The sequence below is a fragment of the Micromys minutus genome, assembly GCF_963924665.1.
Source record: "Micromys minutus genome assembly, chromosome: 4".
Lineage (NCBI taxonomy): Eukaryota > Metazoa > Chordata > Mammalia > Rodentia > Muridae > Micromys > Micromys minutus.
In genome coordinates, this window is record NC_137973.1 from 49,144,784 (window position 1) to 49,172,471 (window position 27,688).

Genomic DNA, 27,688 nt, shown 5'->3' on the forward strand with positions numbered 1-27,688 from the left:
GCTGTCTGGGGCATGTTATTCATCTCCCACTTCCTGTTTTAATCCCCCAAAAAACTTATAAAGTAGAAAGGACACATTTTCACACTTGCTCCTCTTGCAGCTCCATGTTAGGGACTTCTTAATGTTATTTCCTGTGGACCTGGTGTTGAACTAACACTGATTTGGTGATACCACTTTTGGGGGGGGGGCGGTGCTTCTGCAGCTTTTATTTTTTGCATGTAAACCACAGGAGGGAGTCTTGAAGGTTGGAGCCCTAGAAATTACACTGGAGTTCTGAGGGCTCCAGACACTAGCTGGGAAGTCAGGTGACAGAAACAATGATTCAGACTGATCACATGACTGCAAAGCTGGGGTCTCCAGCAAGGCTCCAGGTGGTCAGGTGTGGACTTCTAAGGAAGCAATGATGTGGGAGGGGCAAGCACTGCTCTGGCCTTGAGCAGCCTGGATGACTCAGGGACAGAGCTGGTGGCTGGCGGGATCTCCAGTCCATGCTTTACTTGGTCAGCGGATTCCTGAAGGATCTGCCAGCAAACTTGGCTTTGCTGCCCAGCTCTTCCTCGACTCTAAGGATCTCATTGTACTTGGCCAGGCACTCAGATCGGCAAGGGACACCAGTGCAGAGCCCCACCACCAGTTCGGCAATGAAAGTGTCCTCAGTCTCCCTAGATCAATGGGACACCATAACACCCCAGCCATTGGACTGGGCCAGCTTACGTGCCTGCAGAGACTCGGTCACAGAGCCGATCTGGTTCGCTTTGAGCAGGAGGCAGTTGCAGGACTTCTCATCAGCAGCCTTGGCAATCCACTTAGGGCTGGCCACTGTGAGGTTATGCCCCACCACCTGGATGCCCGCACTAGCTGTGAACTTCTGCCAAGCATCCCAGTCGTCCTGGTCAAAGGGGCCTTCAATGGACACCACTGGGTAGTTCTGGATGAAGGACTTGTACAGGTCAGCCAGCTGGTTGGATGTGATGTACCAGCTGAGGTTATTTGGAGACTTGAAGTTCAGTCGTACGTGCCAGCCCTGTAGAACTCAGAGGCAGCCACATCCATGCCAATGACAACCTGGGCGGTGTACCGGCCTTTGCAATTGCCGTCTTGAGCAGCTCCAGTGCTTCTTTGTTCTCCAGAATGTTAGGTTCGAATCCACCCTCATCATCCACACTGGTGGCATCCTTCCCATACTTCGCCTTGATGACATTCTTCAGGTTATGGTAAACCTCCGCTCCAATGCTCATGGTTTCCCGGAAACTGGTTGCCCCCACAGGCAGAACCATGAACTCTTGCATGGTCAGCTTGTTGCCAGCAGGAGAACCACCGTTGATCACATTAAAAGCTGGAACCAGCAGGATGACTTCAGGGTTGCCAGCCAGGTCAGCAATGTGACCCCTTTTTCCACGGCACCAGCTTTGCAGACAGCCAGGGACACTCCCAGGATGGCATTTGCACCAAATTTAGACTTATTCTCGGCGCCGTCCATCTTGAGCAGGTACAATAGTGTTATTGATGTGCTCAACAGCCTTTGAAACACCGCCCCCCATGACGCATCTTATATCATTGTCTCGGAGTTCTAGGACCTCGTAGATGCCAGTGGACACACCACTGGGCACCGCAGCTGGGAAGACACCTTTTGCTTTGTAGAGATCCACCTTAACAGTGGGATTCCCACGGGAGTCAAAGGTCTGTCTGGCATGGATCCCGAGAATAGACTTGGTGCAACCTCTGGCAGTTGGATCGCTGCAAAGGAAGGAAAGAGGGTTCTGTAGACACTGAAGAAAGTCAGCTTCAGAAAATGTGTTTAAAAAACGATATCATTTATCTTAAATGCCATATCAATTATCATTTTTCATTTTGAATATACTTAATCACCTGTTCCTCTCCAGAAGTACAGACTACTCTTCATCACTAGCTGACCTCACTAGGTATTAATCTACATCCACAGATGTAGGCCTCTCCAGCTACCAAACTCTCCTCTGTGGTTTGCTCTACAGATACCTGGACAGACGCCCCCTCTAAAGTGGGCATCTTTACATACAGAGAAGCTAACATGATATTAAAATGAAAGCCTGGTTCCACCTCACACCACTGCTTCAATACCTTTAATGGCTATGCATGAAATAATCGTTGAGATCCATTGGTTTGAGTTCACATAGAATTTTATTAGGGACACCAACCAGTCTGGAAAGTGAGATCAAAAGACACTTTTTAAAAAATCTTAATTATTTTATTTATTTACACTCCAGTTGTTGACCCCACCTCCCAGTCTCCCCTCCCACAGTTCCTTTTATAAGATAAAGTTAGAGAGTAAATATTCTGTTCCAAGAAAATATTTACATTTCTGTGTGGCTCTGGGGACTGAGACACTACTGCTGAAGACACTACTGGTCTCCTGCCTCAGTCCTCTCTGACATTCTTCCTCCTCTCTTTTCTCATGGCTGGCTTCCTTTCAATTCTAAGACTATTCCAAGAAGCCTTTTATTTGGTTTGCTTTCTTCCTTTCAACATTTTATTGTTTTCAGTGCAATGCACATTCCGGTCCTCAGCTGCAGCATCCCAGTGTGAACGCTCCACGGGACATGTTCTTCAAATATAAAACATACTCTTTCTCTGATTAGGCCATAATTCTGCGGAGTGAGAAAAATGCTTATTTTGTTCATTGCCATAGTCCTATTGATCAGCTGAGTGTCTGATTTTCTCCTTGCATGTTCCATGAAGGAATTAATTGTTGTACTTGGAAAAGACCTTAGTCATAGTGAAATTGGGTCAAAGATAGTCACTTGCATTGCCTGTTTCTTGTGGGAGCCTCAGACAAAACAAGCTCTAACTGGCTTGGACACCTCAGGGTTCACTGCCACTTCATTCTCATGAAGGAGTAGGGCTTCAGCCTTAACAATACCTTTAAGTTTGCCTAAGTCCACATTTCTGCTAAGTCTTTTGCTGATCATTGAATTATCATTCATTCTCTTTCTTACAGATAATTTTCAGAAAGACTTCATGAAGATTTTTATAATAAGTTTTACTTGTCCCTACGCTATCAATGAACTTTGTCAGCCCTTAGATTAGTTTAACTCATATCTCGAGCACAGCTCTGGAATGGGCATTTCCACGGTGCTCCTAGCTGTGTTTATGCTATATTGTGTTTTGGAAACTGGTCCATTGAAATTAGTTTATATAGAGTCATAGTTGAGTATTTTCCTAGAGCATAGACTTGGTATGGTATTAAAATCTGCAAGTCTTGTGCATCTTGGTTATATGATCTATGGTATATGCATGGAAATCTACTCAAGAAGTTTACAAATAAATATTCATAAAAATTTAAGGTAGAGTTACCCTATAAATGGGCATCCATGCTTGTACTAAACACTAGAGACAAACTAATAAAAAAAAAAAAAAAAACACTGCCAGCAAAAAGCTTTATTTCTTCTGCAATTATGAACCAGTGAAATCCTTTAGTCCCCAAAATGTTAAAGTCTATTGCTGTTGTTTTGGATACCATCCAAAACATGTTGGTAAAATCCTATTACAAAGGCCCTACAAATCTGAGTCACAGAACATCGCAAAATCAAGCTGGTATGACCTGAAGACTTTATCCTTACTGGCTAGCTTTCATAATGATAAAAATTATCAGTCGCATTCAGCTATGAACCCTTTGAGCTACAGTAATTACTGCCCTAGAGAGGCATGCCTACTGATGCTGTACTGGCATGGACGTTAAGGGAGCAACCAACATTTAAAATTTTTTTTTTCTTTTAAATTGGATTTAAACCCTGCGTCACAACATGAAATGTTGCCCCATTACCATTATGGGCCTATAACCTATAGCTAGAACCAATTGTGGACCTTAGGAGGAACCTACAATTATTATGCTCCTAAAAGGACATAGTTTTAAATGGACGCTTTATCATTTTATCTAGATTTAAATGTATCTCTTACCCTTACTTGGAAGTTTCTATTTGCAGTAGATGTGACAAACAGAGTAACCTATACTAGCCAAGGTGTAGAGGACAGGAGACTGCAGAATATTTGGTAATAAAGGATATCTATCTATATCTATATCTATATCTGTATCTGTATCCGTATCCGTATCCGTATCCGTATCCGAATCCGTATCCGAATCCGTCTCTGTATCTGTATACGTATCTGTATCCGTATCCATATCCATATCTATATCATCTATATCTATATCTATGTCTATGTCTATGTCTATGTCGATGTCTATGTCTATGTCTATGTCTATGTCTATGTCTATGTCTATGTCTATGTCTATGTCTATGTCTATGTCTATGTCTATGTCTATGTCTATATCTATATCTATATCTATCTATATCTATCTATATTTATCTATATACCTTGGAAGAGAGTTTGTATATACTGTGCATATACATAAACATACACATACATACAATACCCCTTTCCAAGGCACAGAGAACATTAAGGAAAGGTGTCTTCTGGACACAGAAGAGCTCATATGAACTCACAGAGTTTGTCACAGAGTGTCTTTTTTTTAATTGAAGAACTTTGTTTTAAAAAATGAAAATAAATGTACAAATTTTAAACATTTTTGCATAAAAGTATATGAATACATTTTTGTCATTGCTTAGATTTTTTTTAAAAATAAGGTTTGATAGTGTGCATTAAGATCTTACTAGTTACAATGAGCATAGAGTACATGTAAAACAGGATGTAACCTGGAATCAGTCAAGGTTTTCTTGGTGTGTAAGGAGTAAACATAACGGTTTTTTCTTTTCTTTTCTTTTCTTTTTTCTTGAACTTCACACAGTCTGTGAGTTGTTTCTGGGGTGTTCAGAGTTTTTTGGGGTTAATATCCCATTATCAGTGACTGCATATTATGTCTGTTCTTTTGTAACTGGGTTATCTCACTCAGGATGATAAACTCTAGATGCATCAATTTTCTTAAGAATTTGATAAGGTCATTTTTTCTGATAGCTGAGTAGTACTCCATTGAGTAAATGTACCACAATATTTGTATCCATTCATCTACTAAAGGACATCTGGGTTCTTTCCAGCTTCTGGCTATTATAAATAGAGCTGCTATGAACATTGTGGTGCATGTGTCTTTGCTGTATGTTAGAGCATGCCTGGGGTAAATGCCCTGAAGTGGAATAACTGAGTCTTCAGGTAGTACTATGTTCAATTTTCTGAGGAATCACCAGACTGATTTCCAGAGTGGTTGTATCAGTTTACAATCCCACCACCAGTGGAGAAATGTTCCTCTTTCACCACATCCTCGCCAGCATCTGCTGTCATCTGAATTTTTGATCTTGGCCAATCTGACTGGTGTGAGGTGGAATCTCAGGGTTGTTTTGATTTGCATTTCCCTTGTGGCTAAGGATGTCTACCACTTCCTTAGATGCTTCTCAGCCATTTGATATTCCTCAATTGAGAACTTTTTGTTTAGCTCTTTACCCCATTTTTTAATAGGGTTGTTTGATTCTCTGGTGTCTCGCTTTTTGAGTACTTTGTATACCTTGGATATTAGGCCTCTATCTGATGTGGAGTTGGTAAAAATCTGCTCCCACTCTGTTGGCTGCTGATTTGTTTTCTTGACAGTGTCCTTAGCCTTACAGAAACTTTTCAATCTCATTAAGTCCCATTTAACGATCTTTTACCTTAGAGAACAAGCCATTGGTGTTCTGTTCAGGAAATTTTCTCCTGTGCCTATGTGTTCTAAGGTTTTCCCTACTTTCTCATCTAATAGTTTCAGTGTACCTGGTTTAATGTGGAGATCTTTGATCCACTTGCACTTGAGCTTTGTACAAGAAGATAAAAAAGGGTCTATTTTCATTCTTCTGCATTCTGAGTGCCAGTCGGAACAACACCATTTGTTGAATAGGCTGTCCTTTTTTCATTGAATGTTTACAGCTTCTTTGTCAAAAATCAGGTGGCCATATATGTGAGGGCTCATTTCTGGATCTTCTATTCTATTCCATTGATCCACGTGCCTATTTCTGTACCAGTACCATGCAGTTTTTAGCACAACTGCCTTGTAATATAGCTTGAGTTAGAGGATAGTGATTTCCGCAAATGTTTATTGTTGTTGAGGAAGGATTTCGCTATTCTTGGTCTTTTGTTATTCCAGATGAAATTACACATTCTTCTTTCCAACTCAATGAAAAATTGGGTTTGTATTTTGATGGGAATTGCATTGTATCTATAGATTGCTTTTGGTAAGATGGCCATTTTTAAAATGTTGATTCTTACAATCCATAAGCATGGGGGATCTTTCCATTTTCTGAGTTCTTCCTCGATTTCATTCTTTAGAGGTTTGAAGTTCTTGAAATACAGGTCCTTCACTTGCTTAGTTAGAGTAACACCAAAGTATTTCATAGTTTTTGTGACTATTTTGAAGGGTATCTTTTCCCTAAATTCTTTCTCCACATGTTTGTCTTTTGAGTAGAGGAAGGCTACTGATTTGTGTGAGTTAATTTTATATTCAGCCACTTTGATGAAGTTTTTTATCAGCTGTAGGAGTTCTCTGGTGGAATTTGTAGGGTCACTTAAGTACACTATCATGTCATCAGCAAACAGTCATGTTTTTACTTCTTCCATTCCAATTTGTATCCCTTTGATTTCCTTTTCCTGTCTAATTGCTCCGGCCAGGACTTCCAGTACTATGTTGAATATGTAGGGGGAGAATGGGCAGCCTTGTCGAGACCGTGATTTTAGTGGGATTGCTTCAAGTTTCCCACTGTTAAGCTTGTAGTTGGCTGTTGGTTTGCTGTATGTTGCTTTTATTATGTTAGGTATAGGCCTTGAATTCCGGTTCTTTCCAATACTTTTAACATGAAGGGGTACTGAATTTTGTTAAATGCTTTCTGAGCATCTAGTGAGATGACCATGTGGTTTTGTTCTTTGAGTTTGTTTATATGGTGGATTACATTGATGAATTTCCGAATATTAAGCCATCCATGCATCCCAGGTATGAAGCCTACTTGGTCATGGTGAATGATCATTTTGATGTGTTCTTGGATTCGGTTTTAAAGGATTTTGCTGAGTATTTTTGCATTAATGTTCATACGTGAGATTGGTCTGAAGTTCTCTTTCCTTGTAGGGTCTTTGTGTGGTTTAGAAATGAGGGTTATTGTAGCCTCAAAAAAAAAAAAAAAAAAAAGGTCATGTTCCATCTGATTCTATTTTGTGGAATAGTTTGGAGAGTATTGGTATTATGTCATCAATAAATGTCTGATAAAATTCTGCACTGAACCCATCTGGACCTGGGCTTTTTTTGGTTGGGAGGCTTTAGATGATTGCTTCTATTTCTTTAGGTGTTATAGGATTATTTAGATGGTTTACCTGGTCCTGGTTTAACTTTAGTATCTTGTATCTGTCTAGGAATTCATCCATTTCCTCTAGATTTTCCAGCCTTGATGAGTATAGGCTTTTGTAGTAGGATCTGATGATTTCTTGAATTTCCTTAGTTTCAGTTTTTATTTCTCTACTTTTCTTTCTGATTTTGTTAATTTAGATACTCTCTCTTTGCCCTCTAGTTAGTCTGGCTAAGGGTTTATCAATCTCGTTAATTTTCTCAAAGAGCCAGCTTTTGGCTTTGTTGATTCTTTGAATGGTTCTTTTTGTTTCTATTTGGTCTATTTCTACCCTAAGTTTGATTATTTCTTGCCATCTACTCCTCTTGGGTGTATCTGCTTCCTTTTGTTCTAGAGTTTTCAGTTGTGCTGTCAAGTTGCTGATGCTCTCTCCAGTTTCTTTTAGGAAGCACTCAGCGCTATGAGTTTTCCTCTCAGTACTGCTTTCATTGCATCCCATAGGTTTGGGTATGATGTGTTTTCATTTTCATTGAATTCTAGAAAATCCTTAATTTCTTTCTTTGTTTCTTCTTCTCTAGTTTGCTATCTTTTAATAGAGCGTTGTTTAGTTTCCATGTGTATATGGGATTTTGTTGTCTTTGTTGTTATTAAAGACCAGCCTTAGACCATGGTGATCTGAGAGGATGCATGGGAGTATTTCAATCTTTTTATATCTATTGAGGCTCATTTTGTGACCAATTATGTGGTCAATTTTTGAGAAGGTGCCATGAGGTGCTGAGAAGAAGGTGTATTATTATTTTTTTAGGATGATATGTTCTGTAGATATCTATTAATTCCAGTTGGTTCATAACCTCTGCTAGTTTTACAGTGTCCTTGTTTAGTTTTTGTTTCCATCATCTGTCCATTGGTGAGAGTGGGGTATTGAGGCCTTCCACTATTATTGTATGTGGAGCAATGTATTTTTTGAGCTTTAGTAGGGTTTCTTTTATGAATGTGGGTTCTTTTGCATTTGGAGCATATATGTTAAGGATTGAGAGTTCCTCCTGACAAATTTCCCCTGTAATGAGTAAAAAGTGTCCTTCCTTAACTATTTGATAACTTTTGGTTGAAAATCTACTTTATTTGATATTAGAATGGCCACTCCAGCTTGCTTATTGGGGCCATTTTCTTGGAAGGTTTTTTCCCAAACTTTTACTCTGAGATAGTGTCTGTCTTTGTCTCTGAGATGAGTTTCCTGTATGCAGCAAAATCCTGGGTTATGTTTATGTATCCAGTCTGATAGCCTATATCTTTTTATTGGGGAATTGAGTCCATTTATGTTAACAGATATCAAGGAATAGTGGTAGCTCTTTTCTGCCATTTTTGCTTTTGGGGATTGAATTGTGCCTGTATGTCTTGCTTCTTTTGGTTTTATTGCTTAAGAGTTTTCTTGTTTTTATTTGGATGTAGTTACCCTCGTTGTATTGGGTTTTCTCCGCATAATTCATTATAGTGCTGGGTTTGTGGTCAGATATTGTGTAAATTTAGTTTTGTCTTGGAATATCTTAGTCTCTCCATCTATGGTGATTGAGAGTTTTGCTGGGTATATCCTGGTGGTAGATTCTTAGAGTGCCCGTTCTGCACTCAATGTCCTCATGCTGGGAATAGCTCAATGCCGGGTTACTGGTTCCCTTAACCAAGCTGGGAAAGGGGGGCTCACTTTCACATGCTCGGCAGAGATCTCTCTGCAGAGATCTCTCTGCACCCTGGCTAGTCGGAATGCCTTCTTATCAGGCCTGTCTCCCTGGATCTCCTGTCACAGAGTGTCTTAAACCTGAGCAGGTCCAAGCCAGACCAAATGCCCGAGGGCAACTGGTCATAGAACTCTAAAACTAGCCATGGAACTAATGGCAACTTTTTGCTACTGAGAAAGGGGGAAACAGTTTTGTCTAAGAGTGTAGCCCTGTTAAAGTCAGCATACATGGAAGATCACACATCCATGGAAAATTGGGCAGCACCAACTGGTCTTGATTTTCTTCTTAAGACACAAAGTTGTGTGAGTAGGGAACGAAGGATGGGTCTGGGAAGAGTCTGGGATGTGAATACAATCAGAACACATTGTATGAAACTCATACTTGAATTAAAAAAATAAAAAAGACATCAGTGTGTGAACCCCAGCTGCTGGCTTACTCACAACCAACCTATACAATGGAAAACCTTTATATTTTCTGGACACACTACATTTTTAGAGGCTTTTTTCTTTATGACAATTGTATTTTACCTCAATATTATAAAAACAGGAAATGTTTTTTTTTCCTATTGAGTGGCCTTCACTCTGACAGTGGTAACTGTTTTCTTGAGTATATTTCCTTCCTTTTGTTCCTTTTCTTTTACTTTATCTTCCATGTTGTCTATTTTCATTTACCTTCTGCTGTTCACTTGACCCCTCCAGTCCTTGAACGTGGCTATATTTATCCCTCTCTCTCTCACATACAAATATTCTTTTGATTCAGGAAGGGGCACAGTTTACAAAGGCTTCACTTATTACTATCTTTGTTTTCCAACCTAGGACAAGGGTGAGATTATTCTACACAGGAATCAACCTCTTATCACGAGTCACGTAAATTTCACCCTCAGCAATCTGTTTCTTCATGATATCCAGAGTCTAAACTGGTTCTCACCCAGAAATTAAATAAAACTTGAAAATATAACTCATTCTGATGAAATACAGTCTTGTAAACAAATACACCAGCAGCATACGGTACCAGCACCCACACAATGCTCAGCAGTACACATCATTAGTTTGAGGCATCATCAAACAACTAAAATTTCACAGCAGCACTAATTCTGGAGTTCACATCTCCAGAAGTCAAGCCATCATCTAAATTTCCAATAGGTGAAAGGTGGGAGTTGGTTGTGATACCACCCTAGGGGTGAAAATTTGTGGGCAGTGCGGGTGTTTTCTATTTTTACTGTCAGTTCTGTTGTTGAGAGAACCAAGTTCACAAGCATAATTCTGCTTTCAAATTGTTAGCTCCACTGGTATTTTTTTTCTTAATTTAGTGCTTTTGTTTGGCAAAATATTGTGTGTGTGTGTGTGTGTGTGTGTGTGTGTTCACTGTCACATGGGATAACATGCTACTTTTGACTGTAATATCTTTTTAGTCAATCTTTTTTCTTTGGCTAGCTCACCTTCTAAATACACTGGTAACTACACATTTACAATTTACTGCTGTATTCTGGGGGACCTTACATACATCTCTCTGATGCTTAGTTCTGAAAGAAAACAAAAAAAAAACAAACAAACAAAAAAAAGCCTCAGCACACCATGCTACTTCTTTTTTCATTTTCAAATAGAAATTTTATTTAGTAATTTATTGTAATGTTTTGAGTACTTTACCATACCTCTGTTAATATTTCTAAAATTCTGTTTTTCTATGATATTGCAAGACACTTTAAATATGCAAATATGTTTCTTTTTTTTTCAGCTTTGAAACTTGTTGGATTTTTTTTCCCCTTAAAAACAATGAACAGGTCATTCACCTCCTCGTATGATTATTTGTGATATATATTCTTAACTTAAAATATCATTAGTCTGAAAGCAGCCGTAAAATACATGAGTTTCTTTTTTTTTTAAGGTTTGATAGTGTGCATTAAGATCTTACTAGTTATAATGAGCATAGAGTACATGTAAAACAAGATGTAACCTGGGAATAGTCAAAGTTTTCTTGGTGTGTAAGGATTGAGCATAATGGTTTTTTCTTTCCTTTTATTTTCTTTTTTCTTGAACTTCACACAGTCTGTGAGTTGTTTCTGGGGTGTTCAGAGCTTTCTGGGGTTAGTATCCAATTATCAGTGACTGCATATTATGTCTGTTCTTTTGTGACTGAGTTATCTCACTCAGGATGATATTCTCTAGATGCAGCCATTTTCTTAAGAATTTGATAAGGTCTTTTTTTTTTCTGATAGCTGAGTAGTACTCCATTGAGTAAATGTACCACAATTTTTGTATCCATTCATCTACTGAAAGACATCTGGATTTTTTCCAGCTTCTTGCTATTATAAATAGAGCTGCTATGAACATTGTGGTGCATGTATCTTTGTTGTATGTTAGAGCATTTCTGGGGTAAATGCCCAGAAGTGGAATAACTGGGTCTTCAGGTAGTACTTTGTCCAATTTTCTGAGGAATCACCAGACTGATTTCCAGAGTGGTTGTACCAGTTTACAACCCCACCAACAGTGGAGAAGTGTTCCTTTTAAAGAAGCAGTCTGGTTTTGTTGTTTTAAGCTACTTTCGGGGACATTCCAAACCAGTTTGACTGGCATCTACATTCAGAAAGAGGACAGCTGGAAATGACTAGTTCAATGTAATGGAATAAGGATAACACCTTGGAGAAGACCATCTCCTTGCAGCTGAATGTTGATTTTGCCTTTTTGTCTTGTGTATCTCAGTGTGCTCTCAGACTCACCACATAGCCAAAACTGACCTTGAACTGACACTCGGTCTCTCTCTGTCTCTATCCCCCCAACCCCAACAAGATTTCTTTCTCTGTGTAGCCCTGGCAGTCTTGCAACTTGGTATTTAATCCTGGTCTAGAACTCAGAGTTCTGCTTGCCCCTGCCTTTTAAGTGCTGAGATTAAAAGCATGCACCACCATGCCCAAATCTTAAATTAATTCTTTTGATACTGAGTCCCAAGTACTAGGGTCACAGAAATGAGCCACTTCCACTCCCAACTCATGAGATCGTTGAACATCTTCCTTCCAATTTTATAATTGCTTCTTGACTCCACTCCTGTTAAGATGCCTTTAGTAGTATGCCTCGGTGCTAAATGTGTCACTAAGAAAAGGCTTCTCACATAGCTTCCCAAAACAACTTGTGCACAGATAACATAGGAAGGCCTAAAAATAATGTGACTACAGTATGCTGATGCTCTAAAGTGGCCTCTCTGAAATTTCCAAATGTAATTCAGCTTCTCACACTCAGTACCATGCTGAAGACACACATATGAAATTCAGTTCTACATGTAATAGCTCGAATTTATGAATGAAAGAAATCAATTTAAAGTCCAAAGTATCATGCAATGAACAGAAATACATTTCCTCAGCCGAATAGTGGTGCATGCATTTAATCCTAGCACCGAAGAGGGGAGGCAGACAGAAGGCAGAGCACTGTGAGTTCTAAACCAACTTGATCTACATAAAACTGAATTTAGGGGCTGCCAGAGCAACATAGAACTGTTCTGTTTTCTTATTGTTTTGAACATCAATCAATCAATCCTCAAATTGGGGCCATTTGTTATATAGGCGGAGCAATCCCAGAGCAAGTTAATAAAATACTATATTGAATTAAACTAACAGAGAACAAGGTCCTTCAAACAATTTCTAGACTGGAACCAATTTACAGATGCAGAGCCCCTGAAATAAAGGGGAGGCTAGGTCAGCTCAAGGAAGGACCTTGCTACAATCCTTCAAGGTTTTGCTGGTACATTTTTTTCTATCATTTCCCAAAAGGATTTATGGCCTTTCACTGACTTTGAAGGGCCTACTAGACACTAGCTTTCAACTGACACAGATTTTAGGTGGCTGCAAACAGTACTCTAGTTAAAGTAGGAATTATACAAGACAATTGGCCAATGGAATCTCTACTAAAGGTCCTCTTCCAGTAGATCCAATAGATCCCTAAAACTTACCTTTTTTATTTTGTCAGTCTCAAGATGTGTACTTGAAATGTGTGCTCTTAAAAGTGAGTAGATGAGATCCCACAGTTTCTGTGCTCAGCATCCATGTCCTGCTCTATGGTGGCCCTGCTTCGCCATCATGGACTTTGTACTGGCTGGTTTTGTGTCAATGTGACACAAGTTGGAGTTATCACAGAGAAAGGAGCCTCAGTTGAGGAAATGCCTTTATGAGATCCAGCTGTAGGGCATTTTCTCAACTAGTGATCAAGGGGGAAGGTCCCAGCCCATTGTGGGTGGTACCATCCCTGGGCTGGTAGACCTGGGTTATAAGAAAGTAGGCTGAGCAAGTCAAGGGAAGCAAGCCAGTAAGGAGCATTTCTCCATAGCTTCTGCATCAGCTCCTGCTTCCTGACCTGCTTGAGTTTGTGTCCTGACTTCCTTGGTGATAAACAGCAATGTAGAGAGTGTAAGCTGAATAAACACTTTCCTTCCCAACTTGCTTCTTGGTCATGATGTTTTGTGCAGAAGTAGAAGCCCTGACTAAGGCAGACTCTAACCTAGAGATGGCAGTAAGAGAAGACATAAGAACACTTTAGAGTTTCTTGAAGAAAGGAATCGTCAAGTGCTTTTGGCCTTGAAGTTTCCACCATAAATGCCTCATAGAATCCTGGAAATGTGAAATGAACATCTACAGAGTCAGAGACAAGAAGCTTCAGTATCTCAGTCTGGGTGCTTACAGAGTTACAAAACTCGCTGGCAGCCCAAAGTTTCTAAGGGAATATTTCTACTATCTTCTCAAACATGGTGCTGATAGAGACAGAGAGGGTATTTTAGTTATGGTTTTACTTATGTGAATAGACACCATGATCAAGGAAATCTTTATAAGAACAACATTTGTTGGGGCTGGCTTACAGGTTCAGAAGTTCAGTCCAGTATCATCAAGACAGGAAGGTGGCAGCATCCAGGCAGACATGGTGCAGAAGGAGCTGAGAGGTCTACATCTTCATCTCCCAAGTCCTAACAGAAGACTGACTTTCAGACAGCTAGAAAGTGACTCTGATAGCCCACCCACAATGACACACATACTCCAAAAGGCCACACCTTCTAATAGTGTCACTCCCTGGGCTGAGCATATGTGAACCATCACAGAGGGCAGTGGTGGTAACGCTGTTCTCCATCATGCTACCCATGTATGTACTTTGGGAATATGTAAATGAAGACAGAGAAAAAGTGGACAGGTCACTCTACAATGAAATATGTGTGGCATGTGTAGTGTGGAAGCCTGTGTAAGAAAGTTGTAAACTTACTATGAATTAAGGATGGGGAAGAATCAAGAATATTCTTCTCACAAGGTTTCCTTCTAGAAAGAACTTCACAAACTGTGATAAATGAATGCACTTGAAAGTACGGATATGAAGGGTATCACTGACATGCTCACACTCTGTTTGTAGGAAAGGTAATGGCCTACAAGGAATATTCTTGGATCTTCAATAGGGCCAGGGTCATATTAATAAGTCTTAACATTGGGTGTATTCTGTTGATGTGCTAGTATTTGCTTAAGTTAACTGCGAATGTCACTTTACGTTTTGCTTTCTTTAGAAGTAAAAATAAGAAGTTCTTTGTACTAAATGAGCTCAGTGCAACTCCTGAATTCCCCTATTTACCCTTCTCAGATCTTTGGAATTTCTTTCAATCCATCTAGATTTAGCCTTGCTGCTTTTGGGTAAGTCAACAGTAAAGGGTCAGTTTTGCATATATAGATAGATGCTCAAGCAGTCCCTGAATGAACATATGGAGGTTATTGGGAAGACAACAGTTAAAATGAAATGCTTTCTTACTGCTTCTTGTCCATAAAGATTAGCAGAAGCAATTTGCTTTGTACTGGCAAGGTTGTCAATATATCTTACTCTTCTACCTCAAGGGATTCTAGCCCCATATCGTGAGTTAGTTTGTAGAAATCTTGACCTGTCTCTTCCACAATCAACATTGTTCACTTGGTAGCAACCACTCTAGATTTGTCAATAAAGCATCCTGTTGGATGGTAGGAAAAAGTCCAACTAAAACTGAAAGACCTTAGAGATGTTCCTTCTAAGGAAACGTTCCTTAACCTGTGGGCCATGTCCCCTTTGGGGGTTGAATGACTTTTCACTTAGGACAATCCTAAGACCATCAAAAAAAAACATAGATATTTATATTATGATCCATAACAGTAGCAAAATTATAGTTACAAATAGCATAAAAAAATGAGTTTATAGTTGGGGTCACCACAACATAAAGAACTGTATTAGGGGTCTTAGTATTAGGAAGGTTGATAACCATTGATCTAAGGTGAAGGAAAAGTTGTTGCACCTGTCTTCTCCCATCAATAAAGACATGTATAAATTAGTAAATACAATTCTTAATGGTATATTTGAATTTGGGAAGCATTACACACATAACTCTAGGATGTTACCCTGGTCCATATATCTAAATTGGAAGGTTTAAGTGGGTCAGGGCATGTGGGGAAAACTCGTTAACAAATGCAGGGTTCTGCACAGGCTTCTATGCCACCTGTACCATGTGACACAGCAGACTTAATAGCAGACTTGAGCTATTAGAGCTAGGTAAGGACATTGTTTAGGATCTCCAGTAGGTACTCAGAGGTAAAGCATAGTAAAGGGTTTTAGGATTTTGGAGCAAAGTGAACTATCATCTGCATACAGCTATTTTCTCTTTGAGAGTCAGCCCTTGTCTTACTATTGTGACTTTTAGTGAACAGAATATTTGACAATAGACAAAGCTGCCTATCCCAAGGTGGATGTTGTTTAACTCACCAAGCCATAATGAATGCACACATTAACATTTCATCATCAAGTGGGAGTGGTATACATGTGACCAAGCCTGAGAAGGTCCTTCGTAAAGATAAATAAAAATACGTAACTTAAAGAAGTTTTCCAATTGCCTATTATTTCTACTTGTAATACAATGTCTTCTATGTACAAGAATTCACTTTTGGCCTCAAAAGCTGTGGTTCCTAGATGCAAGTGCCATTAAAAAATTGAACTACAGCTCCTTTCTAGAACAACCCTGAGGGACACTTGTGCAAAGAAATCTTTACAGAGATTACAACTTCAGGCAGGACTCATGTTCATACATTTCCTTGGAAAGAGAAACAGCCAGATGTGTGATTGACTCCTGATTCCTAATTTTTGGGCTGTAGCCAATGACTATCTTGGACAGATAGTTGGGGACTTAAAAAGAGAATGATTAGAAACTTTGCTTGAAAGACATTTGGGGAAGAAATATATGGCTAATTTTCTCCACTTGGACAAAGGTCATGAAACTACCCAGGTTCCCGGTGATTGCTCAGGAAAGGGTGATCTCAGTATATGAGGAGTTAAATAATCTAGTAAGGAGTATGACTCATTCTGTGACTAATAATCAATCTCACTCACTCTTGAAATCCCTGTATTTGTCACTGGTCCCTGAGCAAAATGATCTTGGTAGCAGGGATGAAGATTTAGTTTTCCTTAGGCACATGCCATGATCTAACATAGGATTCATATACAGCTCTAATTTCAGAGTCTACAGTTGTTCATCAGAGTAGCATGTATTGTGGTATGGGGTGGGGGTTGTGTTCACTGTTAGTCTGTACCAGGGAGATGACTGAATGACACAGACATTTCCTCGGATAAAGCTGAGATGATTTATGGGTAAGTTAAATAAATGCCCAGTAAGCATTTTCACTGTCATTGTCATTGCTGGTGTTTTATAGCAATAATTTTAAAATAGCTAATTCTCTGAATCCCTATGGTCATGTTCCAACTATTAGCTTCTCCTCAGAGTGTGGATAGCCATCAGCAATGCTCATTAAACAATCTTATCATACATAAATTTAATCGAGCGGTTACCTTTCACCCCCTTCCTGTGCACTGGATCTCAGCTGCTCTTGCTTTGGCCAGGACCATTTTTCAGGGCAGCGTCTTTGAACTGCTCTCCACCACTTATTAAGCTTAGATCACATGCTGTGGATGCAGTTATGTGAGAGCATTTCCTGGTAGTATAGCAAGGGCATCACTTCCTGTTTGCCTGCAAATGTTCTTTCTCCTGACTTCGTTGGAACCATAGAGAGTAAGCAGACAACTTCTGCTTACTCTGAAGGTTTATTTATAATGCATACTTGAGAGACCGTAAAGGAAGGGTACGTCATGACCATGGGCAAAACACTTTCCTTTTATTTGTGTTCAGCTTCTCTCATTGACTTCTCTGTCCCGTGTTCACCAAATATAACTCTTTCCATAAATACACTGCTTTGCAGCTACCAATTATTTTCAAGGTCAATGGTTTTTCTGCTCTTGCAACCAGCTCCACGATACTGGTTTCTCCCCCACTCAATCCATTTTTCCCCACCGTAGTCTGAGTTTATATGCTTACCCCTAAATCCAAGCATGTGCTTAAAAAAATCTTTATAAACCTTCGTTTAGGGAAAATTCGTATAAAACACCTTCCAGTGCAGACGTAGGTATCTCATTGAGTCGTCTTCCCTGATATTCTTATCTAGGACTGTTTCCTTCCCCTGTCACAGGCTAATTGCAAACTGTCTTTTTTCTTTCTAGTCTATCTCATGATTTTTAAGTGTTGTCTGGATAATTTCTTGATTTCCTTTTTATTTTATGTGTGTGTTTACCTGAATGTATAGAAGTGCACCATGTGTGCATCTGGTGCCCTCAGAGGCCAAAAGGTGACAGATCCTCTGGAACTGATATTACAGATGGCTGTTAGCTACCACATCAGTCTTTGGGAATTGAACTTGGGTCCTCTGCAAGAATAGTAAATGTTCTTAACCACTGAGAAAGATTTATATGTTTAAGGTATCATGTTGATGAGTTTATAGATAAGAGTATATTCATGAAATGTAAGCATAATCAATTCTAGAAACATACCTGACTCTTCCAATTCCTTTTTTTTCAGCTAAAAATTATCTTTAAACCGAGTTTCCATTCAGCCCTTACATAAGCCATTCTTCAAAGCTGCCAGCCAAGTCCATCTGTTTAGGGGACTAGCAGAACATTTTGTTCCATTTCATTGTGTAGTAGCTTATCTGTTCATATGTCACTTGCCTACTAAACCAAGAGCGCCACCTACAATGTCTTATACTTTCATGCCTCCTAGCATGAAACTCCTGACTCGCATAGACTTTGCTGTGTAGCAAATGCCCAGTATCTGCTGAATGAAGGGAGAAAGTTTCCCACTTGGCTAACAAGTCTATATATTGCTATTCTCAAGTGATAGCTCAATCATAGGTGATAGATGTCATGTTCCTGCACAAAAACTCTGATAACTGAAGCCTCAAAAGTGTCTAACTGAAACAGGCATTTCTCTGGCAGGATTTTGACACAAATAGTTAGGTGAGGTGCACTGCTATTCTGGGCCCGCCGTCATTTCCCACTCATCTGCAGAGCAATCCTGGCACTGACGACTTAGGAATTCAAGCTGTGAGATTCCTCCACTGATTGATTCCCTTGCCATTGCCCCACAGCTCTCTGAGAAGGCTGGGGAAGGTGTGAGATCTTCTGAGTCAGAGCAAACAAGACAGGAGGCGGAGTTCTAAAACCCAAATGGCATCAATAGGCTTTGGAGCTGTAGGGTAACAGGACATTTTCCTTCTTTTATCCATAAGTATTTACCACCCCATTTCCATTGCAGATCACTAATACACAGCAATAAAGACACACACACACACACACACACACACACACACACACACACACACACACACACACACAATCTGTTGACTTTAGATAAGTTCTGAAAAGCTTTTGCTTCCATTTATTCCCTTTCTCCCATCCCCAAAAGACTCAATTTAAAAATCTCTCTGGTCCAGGAGGATTTCTGGACTGCTCAACTAGTTTTATCAGTGTCAATATTTTCCTCCGTTATTGCCAGTTTTGATCATGGGCTACTGCCAAAATTCATGTATCATTCATCTGTGAGTTTCCCCCCATAGACAGTCTGTTTATAAGCTCATTCCAGTGACAGAAAGCATATGGGTTGACTCATTGTCTCGTAGCCAGTCCAGTATCAACAGTTTGCCTTCACACAGCTAATTAAACCTCCAAGCTAGATGGCTGGTTATGCTCTTTCACACACATGGCCAGGGCGTTTGGGAACAAAGAGCTATGGTAATCTTAACAGCTAACATCCTTTATCTTAAGTTTATGGCTCTTGATTGACTACAGTTCTGGATAACACACACATTTGGGGGGTTTGCTCCATCCGTTCAGTAAATCTCCAACATTGTAGTGTGGTAACCCAGGCATGGTCATGACAGCAGCATGGACTTCTTGATCCCATTATCAGGTAAGAGTCCCCATTCATACAGTGGAGAACATGAATGGCATGGTTACTTTCTTTAACTGCTAATAAAGACACCTATCATTAGGTCTCTCTGTGCTTTTTTTGTTGGCAATGTTACTATTACTGAAAACAATTTAACTTTTTGAGAAAGGGTTTTACTATATAGTTTCATATGCCCTGGAACTCTCTCTGTAGAACCAGCTGGTTTCAGACTTAATAAAGATCCACCAACCTCTGTCCCCCAAGTGCTGGGATTAAAGTCCTGCACCACCACACCTGGCTGAAAACCACTTTCATGTCAAAAGTAAAATGGTAGAGAACCCAGAGTCAGAATGTCCACGTTATAGATTCAAATTGGGGAAACTGAATTGCATAGGATGTGAGGATTTTTCAGTTTTCTGAAATTCCATCTTTAAAAAGAGGAAAATTGGAAACATCATGGTGGTGTTTAACTTGTTACTATGTTGCTATCTCAGCCTCTGAGCAATAAAGTTGTATTTAGAAAAATATATGTATACTCACATATGAATGCAATATCAATTGATGAAAGAAGAGGTCATGAATTTGAAGAAGAAGAGGAGGAGTATATGGAGTGCTTGAAGAGAGGAAATGCAAGAAAGATGTGTTGTAATTGTATTATAATTTTAACAACAAGAACAAAACCCCATGAACAACAGCAAAGTGAACAGGATGGTGTGGGAGAGAAAAAAGGGGAAAGACATGGGGTTAGGAAAGAGGTTAACAGAGATAAGAAAACATTTGACCCTCAATCTGGAAGATTCATAGATTCTCAGAGACACATGGTTGGATGTAGGAAGTCGCTCTAGAGAATGTGTGGCCACAGTGGGGTCCTGTCTGTCATCCTCCAGCTCTACCCTGGCTGCTTCTGTTGCTTGGATGACTGCTCTCCCCAAATGAGTGGGGTTTGTAGGAGACTCAGGAGTTGTCACCAGTGGGTTTGTGTGGCTTCAGCTCCAGTTTTCTCTCGGCAGCTTTGGCAAATTGGAAGCCTTTTCACAGGAAGGATTCTGAAGTATGTGACAAAGAACATTGTGAGATTGCTCATAAAATGATATGTGTCTTCAGAGAACACTGAACCCTCATAGACCATAGGGACTAGATGGTTGTTGGAATATAACCAACCTCCATTAATTACAATCCCATATGTCATCTTCTTAAAGCCTTTCTTTCTGTATCCTGTGTTTTAATACATTGCTTGACAAAACCCAGATGGTATTTTACTACATATTTTACTCTCAGCAGGGCACAGGCACAGACCATAAACATACTTAAAGAAAAGCTAACTAGACCATAGGAAAATATTAAACAGTGGAAACCATATTAAGGAAAAAAATCCACATAGAAGACCTTTGCATATAAAAAGGAAATGTTAAAAGAAGAAAATAGGCTGAGAGAAATGGTTTTATATATGTCAAACTTCAGAATCACTACATTAATATATAGTTAATCATACAAAAAGTCCAAGTGGTTTAGAAGAAGTTTATGGAAGTGTGAACCTGAGTTCTTCCCAATCCCATCCTCCTGGTGGCTGTTTCTGATTCTTTGTTAACAGTTTGGTGTATGGACAAACATTCAGAACCCAAGTATCTGCATGACTCTGTCAGCCCTCTCCCATCCCTAGAGGATGACTAGTCAGCAGTATATGGAGAAGGAAGGACATTCCTTGACTAAGGCTTGCTTAGAGAAATGTCTACTCAGAAGGGGATCTTAATGTCTTGTGATCCTTCTCGGGCCACATGCACATGGTTCCTGGTTACCTTCTAGACCAGTGTTTCTCAACATGTGGGTCATGATCCCTCTAAGGGTCAAATGCTACATCCACAGGGGTCACATATCAGATATCCTGCATATTTACATTATGATTCATAACAGTAGCAAAGTTACTTATGGAGCAGCAGCAAAGTAATTGTATAGTTTTGGGTTACCACAATAGGATGGACTGTTATTAAAGGTCAGAGTATTAGGAAGGTTGAGAACCACTGTTCTAGATCCCCAGAGACCCCTCAGCAGGGAGCTCTTTGCCCTCTCAAATAAGCCGCTAATGTAGAGAGTGTCTGCAGCTCTTCTTTCTCATCTCCCTGCCCTCGGCACTATGACACAATCTGGGTTTTACTGAAAGGAATAAGGCATACTGTGTTTTTATTATGACTTGCCCCAAGGTTCAGAGAAAGCAGCAGCCTAGAAGCTAAAACCATGGGATGCTGTCCTCCTGTAACACACAAGACTCAATACCGAAAGTGGGTCCCTTGGCTGAGAGCAATGCTTCCTAAGAGATAACAGAAAATAAGAAGGGATAATTATTGACATAAAACTCTACACAACAAGACAGACAAATTGGGAGTGGGTGAACATTTTAAATTTAGTTCCCTTTAAGATCATTCTTGCTAACATTAATAAAAGACTCCTGCCTTTTTGGTTTTTGTTTTTTCTTTTGAATAAATCCCCATGAGCTGGGGATTATATCACAATTCACACTTACATCGGTTGTGTCCAGATTCATATCCCATCCATTTCCCACTAAGTAATCAGATACATACACCCCCACGAACACATTTTCATACAATATACACACAGACAAGCACACACACACACACACACACACACACACACACACATGTACACAGCTATTCATACACACAAGAACACACAGACCTACACAGGCACATGAAAGCACACACACAAACACACAGAGGCATACACAGTCATAGTCACATAAACACACACCCACCCACACACATGCTTACACAGATACACACATGCTCACACACATAAATATTCTGTGAACTGGAAACTGCATAGCATGAGCTACTTGGGAGAAACTGAAAATAAAGTCGCAGACAACCTCGACTTTTGCTGTGCAATGTGTAAACATTTCCATTTCAAGTCAGCATCTCATCTGGCAGGACAAAGGTCACTGCTTTCCTTCTACGTCAAATTTATCCTCACTATCCTTCAAGCCTGCCTTATTCTACCTACGTACAAAAGGAGAATTGAGTGATGCACAAAATTATACTTGCAGGCCACACCTTTAGCTATTCAATTAAAAGCTAATATGGCTTATGTTAATCCCTGTGAATCCCAGGTTAAGAACTTTTAGGTTGGGATCGGCAGTTTTATTCTCCACTTATATTGACACACGCCTATATGGAAGGATGGGCTAGTTTACTACAAGAATGAATGTAGCATACAGTCTACAAATTGCTGGAAAACATATATGAGAAAAAATGCAACAAGTTAATATTCTCGGCATTATAAAATCATAAGAAAAGGGAATCCTAACAGCAAAATTGGCTGAATCCAGTATTATTTACAGGAAAGAAGTAAATAATTAATAAAAATATGAGCATTGCTAACAAAGACAGTCAAAGTGAAATGTAATGAGGTCATTATCACTGGCATATATACCTGAAACATAGGGAAATCTGTTCAATATTGGAATGAGGAAACAGTACAATTATGATGTATACATGTATGGGTATTTCATGCAGATAATTTTCCATTAATATAATAAAAAACTTTCAATGTTCAATAAAAACATTTTTATTTTTAAGACATAAAGCTATATTTGATATATACGTATTGATAATTTTACAGTGCTTAGGTTGTTTACAAAGTCTTCACTCAATTTACAACTGAAGTCTTCACTTTTGTCTTCTTCTATCCTTCCCACAGATTTCCATCATATCACTTTTATCATCAGAAAAATAGCTACTTACATTTAAAGACCATGTGTTAAGTTACTACACAAAATATCAGTGACAGGTGAAAATGTGAAATTACGATTTACCCTCTGGCTTCCTGACTCTAGAGGTAGTTAAATTTCAAAACATAAATCTTTCACACAGCTGTGATAAAGTCATGGCCCCCCACTCCACTCCCCATAGCACATGGGAACAATCTTGGAATGACACATCCTTAAATCCAGTTACCAACTGGAAAAGGAGCACTTGGCTGTATATTTTTTTTATAGTTTACTCTGAAAAAAATATGTAAATATTGCTAAAGTTGTCATGAACTAACATGATACTAACATGTTAGCAACAGGTGCTTGTTGTAGAATGTCCTGCAGACATTTGTATTTTGATGTTAATTCCACTTCCCCAAGAAGGGCTGCCTAGTCACATACTCAGGTGACTTTATTAGAAGCTTCTTCCCATTTTAATTAGTAAGATAAAGATGAGAGCTGATGTTTGGACAGGGGAAGAGAAGATGGAGAGAGAGGGTTGGGGGAGAGGGAAAGGGGTGGAAACAGGAAAAAAATCAAGATGGAGCTTGGGAAGGATGAACTGCATCCAGGTGAACTTAATTGGCATTAAATAGCTATGAACATTAAGGATTTTATAGGTCTTATATCTCATATAGAAGGACAGTTTGTATCTTTGTCTATTAGATGAAATCTTATTGCATAGAGGGTTTGTGGATTGAAAATTGAATATATAAACCTGTATGAAAAGCTACCGAACGTAAGAGTCATGTTTGTGCTGAGCAGGGCAGTAATTCCACTGGAGATGGAGGCAGTCATGCAGAGACCTTTGGGCGGCTTGGACCGAGTGACAGAGTCCATGTGCCGGCTCCATACTAGAAGTGGCTCCCGAGGAGTGAGACTGTGGGGCCGCTAAAACGATAAGCAATCCTTTTTAAATATTTAATGCAAAAGAAGCTAGCATTTGCAATGGTCACACATGAAACAAATCTGGTCCTCATGATGTTAGTTTACACTGTTGCTTATACTAACAGACAGATTAGATTTTTAAAATAACTAGTTACCCCAGGAAGTTTTTAAAGATAACTTTCAAAACTGTACATATGATGTAAAAATATAGTCCCTAAGAAAGGGATGTATATAATGATTCAGACTCCATTAAGCTGATTACAGACTTTCATGTGTAGCTTTCACAGTGAGTTGACTGTAAATCTTATTTATTAACATCTAGAGGTCTTGTGCTAAACCCACTTATCTGGCAGTTAACCTAATGCTTAATGGGCAGGTTTGAGCATGAGTTCAGCACTTCTATGAACAGGAAGTTCAATGTGAACTGAGAAAGCAAAACAATGTCCTGTGCCCTTTTATGTGAAGGGCAGAGAGCTAAACAAGAAGTTCATCGAAGTTGTACTTCATGTTAATTTAATATTCTGTACAGACAACAACAACTACTACAAAAAAAACATGCATTTGTTCTTCAGGCAAAATAGGTTCCTTCTTTGGGACGTTTTCCCGCATGGCTCAATAGTTGGGGACATAAGACACAACAATATTGTATTTGGCAAAAGTGGAAATATTTGACAGCTCTTTTATGTTCTACTTCATGATTTTAATTGATGATTATATAATTACAACAAACAGTAAAAACTATGTACCTAAGGACATATATGCAATCAATAGATCTGTCTCATCAAGTACTTTACTCCAGAAACTGGAAATACAGCAATAGCATAACACTCCTGTTCTTGGGAGCAGATGTTTTGCCTCTGAAAACAATAAACAAACACTGAATTTATAATGTGATATCTAGGATTAGTAATTGCTACAAAAAATCAGGATAAAAGATTAAGTAACAACATACTTATGCAATACCTGCGTTTAGAGAATACCAAAAGGCTCTAAAAGGATGTCCAATTTAAACAAAATTTATAAGAAAGTGAGAAAACATGTCATTATACTACCTTGAAGATAAAAGTTTCCAGGTATAGAGAGGAGTTATGCAAAAGTACAGGATGAAACCAGGTTTGACATATATGAAGAATGACGAGAAGGATGATATACAGGTATCAGGGGACTGTGGGAAAGATGGGGCAGTGTTATAATTATTCTCTCTAGTTAGAATGAAATAGTCTAAAAAAAGCAACCCAAGGAAGATATTATCTATTTTAGTTTAGGGTTCCAGAACAATATAGTCCATTATAGCAGGGAGGGCACGGCAGCAGGAGCAGAAAGCTGGCTGATCTAATTTTGTCCACAGTGGAAAGTGGGTGCTGGAGGGAAGGCAGAACCAGATGTAGGGGAGGGGTATAGTCTCTTAAAGCCCACCACCCAGTGAAGTGATTCTTCCAGAAAGGCTTTACCTCATAAAGGTTTCATTACCTCTCCAGAGTGTCAGCTACCAGAAGAGAAAAAGCAACCTATAGGGTGGGTAAAATATTTTCAAATCATATCTTATAAAGGGTTTTAAATCCAGAATGCCTATCTATCCATCCATCCATCCATCCATTGGCTGGTCCACTGGTTGATCTTACAGCATCAACAACACCAGAAGCAACCAACCTTTCAAATGGGCAAAGAACTTAGAGACATTTTCTCAAGATAGTATGTAGGCTTATATTTTTTAACCTATTTTATTACGTGTACTTACATTTTTTAACCTCCTTTTTAGCCTACCACCTACCAGATGTGTTGGAAAGGAGAGGAGGATGTGGACCTGTTCAGAAATATTTTGGGGAGAGAGAATGCTATCTGTATTGTCAGGATATTAGTAGTTTAGTTTACATGAGTTAGCAGCTGTAGCTTGATCCACTCTCAAACACCATTTATGAATCAGCAACATCAGCAATGGTCGTCGATTTAGAAGAAACTGTGAGGCTCTGGCAATCAGCCCGAGTCCTCAGAAGCAGCAAGAAGCTGCTGGTACAGCACGAAAAGTTTTTGGTGTTCTACTTCCTGCAATCACAAGAAACGATGACCAGCAAAGAGTGGCAAGGTAACACAATACCATAAAGCCCTGTCCACTGATTGTTGGATGATATTTATATACTTTAAAAACATTATGTGTTCTCTCAAGCACCAGCTCTAGCAAAACATCATATGGCCTCCTTTTAGTCCGCTTTTAGAAAATACCACATGTCTGTCTTCAGCAAGAACATCCTCTCATAAGACAGTGTTCAGAAAGTTATCACATGGCACAACTAAGTTGCCAAAAAAACCAAAATTTTCCACTTCACTTCTACCAATGACATAGCTGGTGAGCACATGTAAGCTATTCAGTATCACTGGTAATTAGTGAAACACAAGCCAAAATGCAAGGAAGCACTTCACATCTATTAGAATTGCTATGATTTAAAAAGCAAAACAAAGAAAAATAAGTGTGGGAAAAACCACTAATAAATAGAACTCCTGTATACTGTTGGCATTAGTATGAAGTGGTGGCTGTTCTAGAAATCAACTTAGCCTTTCCTAGAAAAGCTAAGCACTGAGCCATCACGTGATCCAAGGATTCTATTCTTATGTGTGCTTGTCGTCATTTTCAACTGTATAGTTGACTGGATCTGGAATCACTAAGTAGATAGACCTCTAGGTATGTCTTTGTCTTAGTCAGGGTTTCTACGTATGCACAAACATCATGACCAAGAAGTGAATTAGGGAGAAAAAGGTTTATTCAGCTTACACTTCCATATCACTGTTTGCCATCAAAGAAAGTCAGAGCTGGAACCCAAGCAGGTCAGGAAGCAGGAGCTGATGCAGAGACCAGCTTGCTTCCCCTGGCTTGCTCAGCCTGCTTTCTTGTAGAACCCAGGTCTCCCAGCCCAGGATGGCACCACCCACAATGGGCTGGGCCCTCCCTCCTTGATCACTAGTTGAGAAAAGGCCTTATAGCTGGATCTCATGGAGGTATTTCCTCAACTAGGCTCCTTTCTCTGTGATAACTCCAGCTTGTGTCAAGTTGACACAAAATCAGCCAGTATAGTCTTTAAGGATGTTTCCAGAGAAGATTAACTGATGTCTCTCCTTGAATGCAGCTGCTCTACCATACCGGTTTGAGTGTCAGATTGAATAATGAGAAAAGGAAAAAGACCACATTTCTCTGTTTCCTGTCGAAGTCAAAGAAAGGCTGACCTGTCATTTCATGCACTCGTTACCATGTCTTCCCCACCACAGTGAAATACATCTCCTTAACTTGTGAACCAAAAACAAATTTTCCCTTCCCCGAGTTGCCTTTGTCACAATCATAAGAACACTGATATATCTACATGCCCTCCAAACTTGAAAATGGAACTTCAACAGATATTTTGCTTAGTATTAATTTTACTGTGATAATATCAGAAAGGAGAAAGCCACCCAAGTGTCTGGAAATTGATGGATGTGTGATATTTGGTTTAACAAACAGGGACTTTCTATGTATGAACTGGAACTTGATACATACATACATACATACATACATACATACATACATACATACATGTGTGTGTGTGTGTGTGTGTGTGTGTGTGTGTGCCCAGATCTGCCTGCATCTGCTTCCTACATACCGGGGTTGCATATGTAGCTCAATTTGCTCACGTAAAAAGGATTAATATACTCAATAAAGTAACTCACAATTTTAAGAAAGCAACTTCTGTATGGTTCTACATATAGGAGATTAGGAGATTTTTGTAAGAGAGAAAGGAACAGATTTG

The 27,688-nt window shown here is 39.4% G+C and overlaps 1 pseudogene across 1 annotated transcript; it reads right to left on the bottom strand.

The window, feature by feature from the left end:
- Nucleotides 1-493: 493 nt before the first annotated feature.
- LOC308420098 (alpha-enolase-like) lies at nucleotides 494-23,867 on the bottom strand (annotated as a pseudogene). Its single transcript has 3 exons — nucleotides 23,762-23,867; nucleotides 21,536-21,569; nucleotides 494-1,737 (listed from the first exon to the last, which is right to left on the bottom strand). The product of its transcript is annotated as an alpha-enolase-like (transcript).
- Nucleotides 23,868-27,688: the final 3,821 nt, after the last annotated feature.